Source organism: Hyperolius riggenbachi, chromosome 4, assembly GCF_040937935.1.
Source record: "Hyperolius riggenbachi isolate aHypRig1 chromosome 4, aHypRig1.pri, whole genome shotgun sequence".
Taxonomy (NCBI): domain Eukaryota; kingdom Metazoa; phylum Chordata; class Amphibia; order Anura; family Hyperoliidae; genus Hyperolius; species Hyperolius riggenbachi.
This window is the reverse complement of record NC_090649.1, coordinates 270,237,160-270,250,199: the sequence shown is the minus strand read 5'-3', so window position 1 is coordinate 270,250,199 and position 13,040 is coordinate 270,237,160.

Below are 13,040 nucleotides of genomic sequence, written 5' to 3'. Positions count from 1 at the left end.
AGGATGATGATGTAGTGGTGGCTTGATTTGATCTGTACATCTTTCCTTTAAAAATACTAAAGTTTCTTACTGTATTTTAGCTTTATATATTAAGTTGATCGTGTTTTTATACATCACACTAACTTTAAAGTGGCATAAAACTCAAGATTCAATCTCTGCTCTAAACCGTTTTCTACAGCATAAAACTAATAGAAAAAAAGCTGGTATAAAGTCACTTGTGGGTAAAGTTTCACTTAACTGAAGCTAATGAATAATATTGCCAATTGTTGGACATTATCAGAATGTCTTGTAATTAAAGTGTACCTGAGACAAGAAGCGTCTCAGGTACCATACTTATCTGGGGCTTCCGTAAGGCCGATCATCCTTCACTGTCTTCCAGTGTGTCTCCGGTCCACCGTGGGTGGGAGCGTTCTGTGCTTGCGCAGACGCAGAATGCTCCAAGGGAGGTGAGGGGGGAGCACGCCTGGCCGTCCACGCATGTGCAATGAAGCGCGTCTTAGCCTGGCTTTCGGGCTGAATTGCAGGGGACAGGAGCCACCCATAGAGATGGCGAGGGACGAGCGCGAGCGGCCTTAAGGGGGCTTAAAGGAGTCATCGAGCAATATTATGTCCCCCCGATCTACTTACCTGGGGTTGCTCCAGCCCCTTGCAGCTGACATGTTCCGCCCTGCAGCTCTGCTCTCAGCCGCTGGCTCGGGGTCCCTGCCCGGTGCAGAGGCCGACTTCGAGGTCGTCCTTACTGCGCCTGCATGAATCGCCGGTGTCAATCAAGCCCACGTTGTCTGCAGACAAAGTGGACTTGATTGACAGCGGCACTCACACAGGCGGAGTAGAGTGCACACGGTGCGGACCCTGGGCTGGCGGCTACGAACGGAGATGCGCTGTGGGGCATGTCAGCTGCAAGGTAAGTAGATCGAGGGGACATAATATTGCCTGATGACTCCTTTTAAGGAAGCCCCAGGTAAGTATGGAACCTGAGATACTTCTTGTCTCAGGTTCCCCTTAAGTATTTGGAGATATAACAAAGCAGATAACGTTCTTTGCCTCCACACCCCTTCCCCAGATACAGGTGAAGCATCACTGCTTTGTTCACTCTGCAAATACAAATACAAAAAAAAAGTTTGCGAATCTTTAAAACATTCTATACTATTTATATAAATATGACCTAAATCATCACCTTATTTTCAAACCAATCCTAAAAGTAGATGAAGAAAACATAGTTAAATATATTAATTTATTGAAAAAAATCCAGTAACATATCTACATATTGGAAAAATAAGGGAATCATGCCCTGTATGATCATCTTCAGATTTTGGATGTTGGTACACTTCCTAACATTAACAGCATTTCAACTAGACTATGGTCAAGATGTCAACTTGTTTATTCCAGTAGAACAACTTGTGTATCTAGGATCGTTGTCTTGCTGCATGACCCACAGTCTCGTGGCATTCAGTTCACCAGCAGATGTCTGGACATTTTCCTTTAGCATTCAATAGCATTGTTCAAAGTCTATTGTTCTATCAGTGAAAGCAAGCTGGGGGCAGCAAAACAGGCCAATACCACAACACCCCACCACGTTTCACAGATGGGATACAGGTCTTAATCTGGAATGCAGTAGTTTTCTTTCTCCAAGTGTAGCATATCTCATTTAAGTTGTATTTCGTCCACAAAATATTCTTCCAGTGTGCTTCTGATTTGTCCACCTGATCCTTAGTAAACTCTAGACAGTCAGCTCTATTTTGGGGGAAAGCAAAAGCTTGCTCCTCACTACACTGCTGTATTGCTGTTCAGTGTTCTCCTTATGGTGGACTCATGAACATCAGCATTTACCAATGTAAGGGTAGCCATTGGTCGGTAGCCACTAGATCAACAGATAGATCCCACTCTGATCTAATCTGATCACAGAGGGCTCTATTGGCTTCCCATACACTGTACACCGATTTGAATCGATTTCAGCATGAAATCGATTCAAAACCTGTGGAGCCACCATTGCCGCCTGCCTCGCTGCCCCCAGGTCATTCCTGCTCCCCTGGCCAGTGGCAATAACCCACCTGTCCAGCCGGCGCCAGCCCCCGGGATCCATGCAGTCTCACTTCTTTCGGCGTCCTCCATGTCCTCTTCACTTCCTGTCTCGTCCTGTGGCATGCGAACGTTTAAACAGTAGAGGGCGCTGAAGAGGATATTGAGAAGAAGGCCAGCCAGAAGAAGTTACAGCACGGACCCGGCGACTCACGCAGGCCGGACAGGTGATGGTATTGCTGCGTCGGTCGTCGCTGAATCGCCGGGCGCTCTCAACCCGCCGGCGATCAAGCAAAACTGTGTCAAATGGCAATTGGTCAGCGGGTTATCAATTTCACAGCAGATACGATCACAGTGATCGAATCTACTGTATATCGGTGGGAATTTGAGCCAGTGTATAGGTACCTTAAAGGACAACTGAGGTGACGTGACATGATGAGATAGACATGTTTATGTATAGTGCCAAGCAGGCAAAAAAAACTATGCTGTGTTCCTTTTTTTTGTTCCTCTGCCTAAAAGAGTTAAAAAAAAATCAGGTATGCAAGTGACAGTTTCTGTCCAGGTCGGACTGGGTCAGACTAAAGCATAACCCTCACTGATAAGTAATTACTGCCATAAAACACTTTCCTATCAGTAAATGGCTTCTGAGAGCAGGAAAGAGATAAAAAGGTTCAATAATTCATAGATTTGAGCTCTAGCATACTTCAATGAAGGGGTCATTAAGCAAAGACAATGAAACAGTAAAAATGTAAAAACTAGATATAAATATAAAATAAAGGTGTGGAATATCTAAAAGAAAGGTAATTTTTTAGGAGAAGGAGGATGGATACAATTGTTTTTCTCATCAGTTTATTTTCACTTTGGATGTCCTTTAAGATAGGTCTTCAGTTGCTTAGAAGTTACTCTGGGTTCCTAAGGGCTAGATCACACTTGGCGCTTGGGACGCCGCTTGCCCGCAATTGTGTTCGGCTCTGCAATCTGTAGGCAAAATCTCGCAATTCAGCTTGATTTGCGCTTGTGATTCCCGTTCAATAGAATGAGAATCACAGCACAATCACCCCTGAAACGCTGCATGCAGTGCGTTTGATCGAAACGCAAATGCTGCAGTGTAAATGTATCCATAGGGATATATTAGAAGCAGCGCTTTGCTGATCTCTGGCGATCATCAAAGCGCTGAAAAATCGGCAAGTGTGAACCAGCCCTAAACCTTTCAGACTATTACACACCTTGCTTATCTTTGATAAGCAAGTTTTGTTCATAATCTGTCTGCTAATTAGTGGTGTGCAAACTCCTTAGAGATCGTGTTGTTACCTTTTGCAGCTATACGGGCTTGAGCAACACTTTTTCTGAGGTCTTCAGACACCTCCTTTGTTTTAGCCATGATCCTCATCCACAAATGTATGTGTGATCAGACTTTGCTGAATCCCTGTTCTGTAAAGAAAGCAGGGTCTCCCCTTCACACCAGAAATGTCATTTAAGGGGATCAGGTTCCGATCACAGACAGGCAACATGCGTTGTTAATGTGTATGCACATTTAGGACTTAATTAAAAATCAGATGTTTTTTAGGTCACATATAAAAAAAATAAAGAACATTTTAAAGGATTCGCAGACTTTCAAGCGCTGTACATGGTAGAATAACATATTATGACAGAGCTTGTTGTAGCCAGAACAGTTGCTGAGTATTTACAAATGTAAAAATTAGCATGAGCACGGCATGTTTTCTCCAGTTCTGTGCAGTGTTCATGATACCTGTGAACACTGCTGAGGTGCTCCTGAAGGAAAATTCCTCATTATTTACAAGACTTCCATAAACCTAGATCTGTGCTGCACAATCTTTTTTTGTAGTAAGAGACACTAAAGTGAAAAAAATATATGATGTAATGAATTGGTTGTGTAGTACGGATAGTTACTAGAAGATTAGTAGCAAAGAAAATATTCTCATATTTTTATTATCAGTTATATAGTGTTTTTTTATAACCTTGCATCATTCTCTAATATTTGCAGTTTACACACTACTCAGCATTCTAAAGGATTTTACAGAGCAGTCTTGTGAACTATTGACCTTTCCTCAGGAGAGAAAAAGAATATACAATGATTGACATTTGAGATAACAAGCTTCAGAAGACAGAGCTCTCCGTGACTTTGAAAGTTGTGGCTCTTTTGCATAGATAACTGGAGTTTCTTAACTCTTCCTGTACTGGAAACAATATTAGACTTATATTTCTGCTCCTAATGTTTTATTTCTTAGCTGTACTACACATACAAATCATTATATCATCATTTTTTTTTCCGCTTCAGTGTCTCTCCTGGCACACACCATGCAATTTCCAGTCAGATCGAGGGGTTAAATCAATTTCTGACCAGTCTGATCATCTTCCTATCCATAACTGGATCAATTTTGTGCAGTAGTGATTGGAATATAGATCCCGGTATCGATTGGTGACCGGTCGGAAATTATTGGTGGGTACCAGGCCTTAGACACAACATGATGAGGATTCTTGCTGCTGGGAATCTGCATTGTGGAAGGCACTCCGTGGCCGACAGACAGATCTTTCTCAATAGGCCTCGGTCTTGTGCGTGGCGGTAGCAATGTTTGATTTCAGATTTCATGCTGAAATCTATTGGAAATCTTTTTACGGTGTGTCCCTCTCTGATCAGATTCATTCATGACTTCTGGCTAGTGAGCAGTTTAATAGCATTAATAACGTTTGTTAAACACTGTCTGTCTGTATTCAGTTATTCCCCACCTGAAGCCTTACACCAAATCAGCTGTTTTGACCTCTGCTCATCTGGGCTTGAGCTGTGTCCAGGGTAAATATCAGGACTCCCATCTGAGTATGGATGAAAAAAACATTGGAGGTAGAGAAAATCAGGAGGGCTTGAGTTAGTTTTTAGGTGTTCTTATGAAGTTAAGATTAGGCTAGACTATGCTTTTCAATTAGGGTCATAAATTCTGCACACTCGCCACGCAACAGTGCTGAGAAGTTGCATCGTGTGTTAGTAGTGTGATGTGATGCGTACAGTGAAGTACAGTACACTAATGCCGGCTTCACAATGCATATTGGCAGTGCAGACCAGGGGCCGCACAGTCAAAAAGAGGCATTCAGGTATTACCGTGTTAGTATGCAGTAATACCCACCTGGCATCCAGCCAAGCAGGAAGTGATGCTCACTTCCTGTTGGCCAATTGATGACGTGCGCGGAAGCAACGTAAAAAAACTGCTTTGGGTTGTTTTAAAACAAGTGCGTCGCCGTAGACTTACATGACTTCCGGTCCGACGCAGTTCGCCGCATTGGGAACGTAGGTACGTGCGCACGTTAGGACACTTCTGGCACAGCGTTCCCGCAATGTGAGGAGTGTGAACTACCCCATAGACTTTCATTAGGCAGGTAAGGTAAGATGCAGTAAATTTACCGCACCACACCGCCCCAGTGTGAAAGGGCCCTGAAAGTATGCTTTACTACCACCATAAACATGTACGTTACACCACTAGAATTATGCCGGAGTGCACTAGATGCAGTGTGAAAGGACTCTTAAGGTTAGGCGATAACATCAGTGAAGTTAATGATGCATTGGGAGGCAGGTTAGTGTCAGGCATTGATTAAAGGTCAGTGCTAGGCATTTAGTAGTGCATAGGTTCATGGGCAAAGGCTAGGAAAACGAGGGTAAGGTTAGGGAGAGGGTAGGAGGTATGGTTATTTTTTAAGAAGACTGGTAGACCACATTGTAGAGAGATCAGCTAGAGCCAGCAGAATTATGGATAGTGTGGTTATTAAGTTGACCTCAATATTCAGCATACAATTATCAATTGCCAAAATTTAAGGTGTTTTTTTTTTTTCTTTTATATGCCTTTCTGAAAATCAAGTGATGAATAGTCCATACACACAAATGATTTAAATAAATACTTTTAAGGGCTCGTTTAGGCAATACAAGTGGATGGGATTCTTTCCACTTCTGCGTCATGCGGGTGCGTTTTGGTGTGCGGGGCAGGAATGCGGGCGAATCGCCCACAATGCTTTTAATAGGGAAATCGCATGCGGCTTTGTCATACGGTTTTCCACGAGATTTCGCGTACGATTTCGCATGTAAGGCTATGGAAATTTACACAGGCAGTGACATGGTTAAATTCGCCTGCTTCCTAGCCATGCGAAATTGTATGCGAAATCGCGGGGAAACCCGCATGCGGAAACGCATCCGCATGCGATTTCGTCCGCGGTGGAATCCAGGAGATTCCGCACTGCAACAGTGGAAACGAGCCTTGAAACTTTTTGCATAGATCTATTCTATAAAAAAAATGCCAACACCTCTTCTATGTGTAAATTAGATTTCATTGTTGAGGGCCTGAGCCTACGAATTAGGAAAATTGTATACTCGCCTTCGGTAATTTTCCTTTCCTGGTAATTTCCATGTCAGCATACTAATGGGCAAAGTCCCGCCCCCTTTGCCCCTGTAGGATGTCCAAAGATGATAAAAGCACTACCTCCACCCCATACTGCCATTCTCCTAACTAGTACGAGCCGACAGCATAGGGTGGGATCGCATGCTGACATGGAAATTACCAGGAAAGCAAAATTACCGAAGGTGAGTTTACAATTTTCCTAATTCCCTGGTAATTCCATGTCAGCATACTAATGGGCCAATAACTAGACAAACAAAAGGGTGGGCTGCAAAATGAAACAAATTTAATAATTAACTGAAAATACAATTACACTGCAGACATAATAGTGGAAGAAACCACTTTTTTCCCAAATTCTACAGTTGATAATACAGCTGGGTCTACTTTATAATGTTTAAGAAAAGTGTGACCTGACGCCCAATTGGCTGCCTTGCAGATTGTTGGAAGCGCTACTTTTCCCATATTGGCCCAGGAAGAAGATATGCTTCTGGTGGAATGGGCCACTATTTCCTGCGGTGGCTCAAAGCCTTTAGCTCTGTATGCCTTCTGGATAAGAGACACTATCCAACTTGCTATCATCCTTGATGACGCAGACTTTCCTTTTCTGTACCCTTTATGGACAACAAAAAGTCTATCTGAATCTCGAAATTGTGACGTCATTTTGAGATACTGTCTAACAGTGGATGGTACATCCAAACTATGCAGTTCCGATTCATCCTCCGCCTTTTTAAAGCTAGGCAATGTCCATTCCTGGTTTAGATAAAAAGAAGTAGTCACTTTTGGGAGAAATTACTGTACCGGACGGAGAACCAATCTGTCTTCATACATAATCAAAAAAGGTTCTTTATAACCTAATGCCTGGAGCTCCGAAACTCTCCTCCCAGATGTTATGGCTATTAGAAATACAGTCTTTAAAGTCAAATCTTGTATGTTTAATGGACTTTGGGATGATAGATCGTTCTCTAAGTAATCCAACACTATAGGTAGATCCCACTTTGGGAATCTTGGTTTTAATGGAGGTCTCAATTTAATTGCGGCTTTGAAGAATTGCCTTACCAGTGGATCAGAAGACCAAGTAGTCCCAGAGAAAGCTGAAATTGCTGATACCTGTCTTTTTAGTGTGGAATAGGCCAAGCCCATTTGCAATCCTTTATGAAGAAATGACAGCAGGTTTGTTACTTCAATATTTTGAAGGAAAAACTTAGCTTGATTAGCAAAAGTTGAAAAAGCTTTCCACACTCTGTTGTATGAACTCAATGTAGTTGGTTTCCTCGCTTTTTTTAAGGTGTCCACAACTTCCTCTGAGCAACCTGAGTTGAGTAGCCTAAGCCTCTCAAATGCCAGGCCATCAATTTCAGGCGGGCCGGATTCTGATGGAAAACTTTCCCTTGCGATAGTAGGTTCGGTACTCGCGGAAGAGGTAGAGGATCCCTCGTGCTCATCTGAAGGAGCAATGGGAACCACGGTCGTGCTGGCCAATACGGAATTACCGCCAAGACTGTTAAGGAATGAACTCTGAGTTTTTGTAGAAATTCAGAAATTAGCGGAATCGGAGGGAATGCGTAAGCTTTCCTGAAATTCCAAGTTTGAATTAACGCATCTGTTCCTAGGGCTCCGTGATCCTGGTATCTGGAGAAGTACGTTTTCACTTTGCAATTGTGTTGTGAGGCAAAGAGGTCCACTTCTGGCCATCCCCATCGTTCTGTAATGATGTTGAAAGCTGGCGGAAGGAGTGACCACTCGTTGTTGTCTATCGTATACCTTGAGAGATAGTCTCCCATCACATTTTGAACCCCCGGAATATACAATGCCGTCAGATCTTGGAGATTTTCTTGGGCCAGACTCATGATTGGGGTCATCTCCTGCATGAGCGATCTGCTGTGTGTACCTCCTTGATTTTTTAGGTAAGACACCGCTGCCATGTTGTCCAATCTTAGTAGAACCGACTTCCCTTGCAGATGCGGCAAAAAGTGAATCAAAACTTGGAAGGCAGCTTTGAGCTCTAACACATTGGACACTATATCCTCTGAAGGGAACCACCAATGACCTTGAGCAGTCATATTTAGATACACTGCTCCCCATCCTGTCGAACTGGCGTCTGTTGTTACCATCTGCCAGATTGGCTGTTGAAGAGATCAACAATTCTCCAGGTTCGGAATTGACAACCACCACAGCAGGCTTTGTCTTACTTTGTGTGATAAAAGTATTCTTTGCTTCAAATTTGTCTTGTCCTATTGGGATAGAAAGCTGAGCTGCAATGGGCGCAGATGCCAATGTGCCCACCTGACCATCGGAATTGTTGAGGACATTAGACCTATCGACTGCATGCAGATCTTTGCTGTCACTGTCGGAAGATTCATTAATGTGACTATGTTCTGCTGAATTTTTTGTATTTTCTCCTGAGGAAGAGAAATTGTGCACTTTAATTCGGCTCCTAAGAAAGTCATCCTTTGTGTTGGCTGTAATTGGCTTTTCTGCCTGTTTATCAACCAACCGAATTTTTGTAATGTCTCCAACAAACTTTCCCTGTGCTGAAGCAACAGCTGTCTTGATGCTGCGAGTAGGAGTATGTCGTTCAAGTAGTGAAAGACACGTATTTCCTTTACCCGTAGCAACGCTATCACCGACAAAAGGACCTTTGAAAACGTTCTTGGGGGTTTGGAAAGCCCAGACAGATAAATTGGAAATGCAAGGACCCTACGACGAAACGCAAAAATTTTTGATAGTCTTGATGTACGGGCACATGGAAATACGCGTCTTTCAAGTCTATAGAGCACATCCAGTCCCCTGGTTGTATCACGGCTTTTATAGACTGCAGACTCTCCATCTTGAATTTTGGGACGAACACATACTTGTTCAAGCTTTTTAAATCCAGCACTGGTCTTGACTTTCCTGTCTTCTTTTTTTATGAGAAACAGGGGAGAATAGTAACCCGAGCCTCTCTCTACTTGAGGTACTTCCAGAACTGCTTTCTGTTCAATTAATTCGAATATGTAATCTTTTAACACCGCATATTTTTCTCGACTGTCTGGGACTCTCGTCCTGACAAAATGGAACTTTGGAGTCCGCTTCTTGAAGTCCCACATGTGACCTTTTGAAACAGTACTTACTACCCAACTGTTCTTTATCTCTCCCGCCCAGGTTTCCCTGAAATGGAAAAGTCTGGCTCCTACTGGAAAACCATGGACGGGCAAGGCTTCAAAAAGGCTTAGCGGATTCTCCGGATGTTGGAGTGACTCTAGATCTATTCGTTTTTTGGAACGTAGCCTGCGGCCTACGCCAATTTTTACGGAACTCTCTTCCCGGTCTATATGCTCTAGCTTCAGTAAATTTGTTCGTCTGCTGTCTTTTAAACTGGGGATACTTCTGCCTTCGAAATCTTCGATCCTGAGGTAACAGACCTGTCTTACCTCCAGTCACTCTAGCAATAGCAGCATCCATTCTAGGACCGAACAGATTTTTGCCATCAAAGGGTATTTTTATCCAAGTTTGTTTTGAAGTGGGATCTGCTGCCCATGGTTTTATCCATAGTGACCTCTTAGCCATAATGGAATATAACATGGCCCTACTTGAGGAACGGATTATGTCCACACTGGCTTCACCTAAGAAGTCGGCCGTGAGGCTCAACTGTTGTAAGGACTTTTCAACAAAATCTACACTTGACCCACTGTGAATATGTTTCTGAATGCCTTCTACCCATAACTTCATGGCTTTGGCTATTGACGTTAAAGAAATCGCTGCTCTCGACGTCTCCCCAGATGCTAAATAGGCTCTTTTCAAATCTTGATCTATTTGTCTGTCCATTACATCTCTAAAATAAACTGAGTCCTCTAATGGCAAAGTAACATTACGTACAATTCTAATCACAGAAGCGTCAACCACTGGAACAGATTGAATCAAAGCCTCATCTTCATTACTCATGGGATACAACTTTTGATATTTATTTTTAAAGGATGGTTTTTTCACCGTTTTTTCCCACTCTTCCATGATTAACTCTTTTATTTCTTCCATTAATGGGAAATTTAATTTTAGCTTTGTGTAGATGTTTATAATACCTCTTCTTTTTAGGTTTTGGAGATTAAGTCTCATCCTGCCATTGAATTGCCTCCTTCACACTTGTTACAAAAGGTGGGACTAGAGAGAAATCAAACCCTTCTGCTCCTACATCTGAGCCTTCTTCTGAACTGTAATCCTGTGATGAATAACTTAGTAATTTAGAGCTGCCTGATGGATGATCCATCGCCATCTCGGCTACAGTATCTTTGACTACTTGCTTTATGAGAGTGGACACTTCTCTGTCCTCCTGGGCAATATCTAAATGACAGATATCGCATACTTTCTTATTGGGCAAAGCACTGCGACCACAGACCCAGCAACGGCCCTCCGGGGGAAATGTACTAGATTGAGATGTGTTACGAGATGTGGAAGGTGCTGGCTGGTCCGACTCCTCTGAGGAGGATAGAATTCTTCTATAAGAAGACTTAGATGTGTGCCTAGGAGGCGTTTTTCCTTTCAGAGATTTTTCATGATCTGATGAAGACTCTGAACTACTGATTTGCAAGGGACCGCCATAATAGACTGCCCGTCTTGAAACCGGATCTTGTGGCTTCCTAGAAAGCAAACAAACAAGACCATGTTGGGGCAGCACGGTGGCGTAGTGGTTAGCTCTCTCGCCTTGCAGCACTGGGTCCCTGGTTCGAATCCCAGCCAGGGCACTATCTGCAAAGAGTTTGTATGTTCTCTCCGTGTCTGCGTGGGTTTCCTCCGGGCACTCCGGTTTCCTCCCACATTCCAAAAACATACGGATAAGTTAATTTGCTCCCCCTAAAATTGGCCCTAGACTACAGTACTTACACTACATAATATAGACATATGGCAATGGTAGGGATTAGATTGTGAGCTCCTTTGAGGGACAGTTAGTGACAAGATATATATATACACTGTACAGCGCTGCGTAATATGTCGGCTCTATATAAATACTAAATAATAATAATGTTAAGCACCTAATGTTTTTTTTTTTTTTTACCACCTTTACCTTTTAATTTCAGAACTTTCTCCCTTATTCTTTCCCATAGCAGCTGAAAGGACAATAAACGCCCCATAAGAAAATAACCTTTTAACTGGTGAAATAATTAGAACTGACTAAAGTTGGAATCTTAAAAAAAAATATTAAAATCCTATCTCTATATTCATCTATATGATACCCAGAATACCTATGTCAGCTACAGTGAAGGAAAATCATATAGTTACCGGTCCCCCAAGAATGCCAGACTCCAGTCAGAGACTCCCAGAACTCCTGCCGCCAGCGCCGCAACGCTGAAATGTCTACAATAAATAGAGAGCAGCCAATTTCCGGCTGCTGACGAACTTTGCCCTAAAGAAAGATGGCCACCGAGCACTTCCGCCCATACTCCATTGAGGGAAGTCTTGCGCGCGTGCGAGATTTCCTCCATCTACCCAGAGTGAATCAGCGGAAGCATCCGCACACATAGTCCAACCGGAGAGCAGCTACAGACCGGCCACTACTACCGAACTCAGCGGGAAGAACACCCACATCAGTTAAAGAGTCGTACATCCTGCACGCCCTTTGGATAATAGATACCTAACACTGTATGACAGAAAAAATAAAAGGTAACCGGGCCACACGCCCCTTTCAGCTGCAGGGAACCACACACCCTTTAGGTGCTAGTGTGGACGCAGGAATTTAACAACATTAACCCCGGGAGATATGATAATTATATCAAGGGGTTCTATATCTTATAGGAGCATTTAGCAACCTAAGATATAGACTCCAGTAGGAGAGTCTGAACCTACTGGTACCCGCGCAAGCCGGAGGTAAGGGAAACCGGAACATCAATGGAATCCATGCTGGAGGCGAGGAAGGAAAAAAGAATGGCAGTATGGGGTGGAGGTAGTGCTTTTATCATCTTTGGACATCCTACAGGGGCAAAGGGGGTGGGACTTTGCCCATTAGTATGCTGACATGGAATTACCAGGGAATGCATTTTTGTCTGCTCTTCAGCAACACATCAATGTTACAGATGCTGAAAAGCGGACACAAACGTGTTCGGTGCTGTGTTCTGTTGCTGTGGAGGGGGGCAGAGGGATGATGGGTGGCACAGACTGGAGCAAGAGGGGTAAGGAGGGAAACCAATTGCCTTGGCCAGCGCTCGGACAAGATGGTTTGGATTTCTTACCGTTGCATCAGGACCACTGTAACAAGCAAGATTCTCAGGAGAGGCAACCATCTAGCATGTGTACAAGAATTAAGCCTTCATGGCATACAGTTGCTGGCTGGCATCAGTTATAAGTAATATTATAATACATTGTGAGAAATGGTCCATAGCGCTTTGAAAGCTCTGTGCTTTACCATGCTTTTGGAACACCTGAGATGTTTGTACCTGGTTTCCATGGGTTGCTGCTCTTTCCACCTCATCATCTTCCTCTCTACTGATTATTGCCAGGCATACACTATACGAGTTGAGATAGATCAGGTAAACTGTGTCTTCCAGATATTGATTACTGACCTAGTCTGGCACTTTCCACTATTGGTTATTAGACAGGACTTAAGCAGAAATCTACCTGATGCAGTACAAAGCTGTAGCTCACCAGCACTCCCCAGAG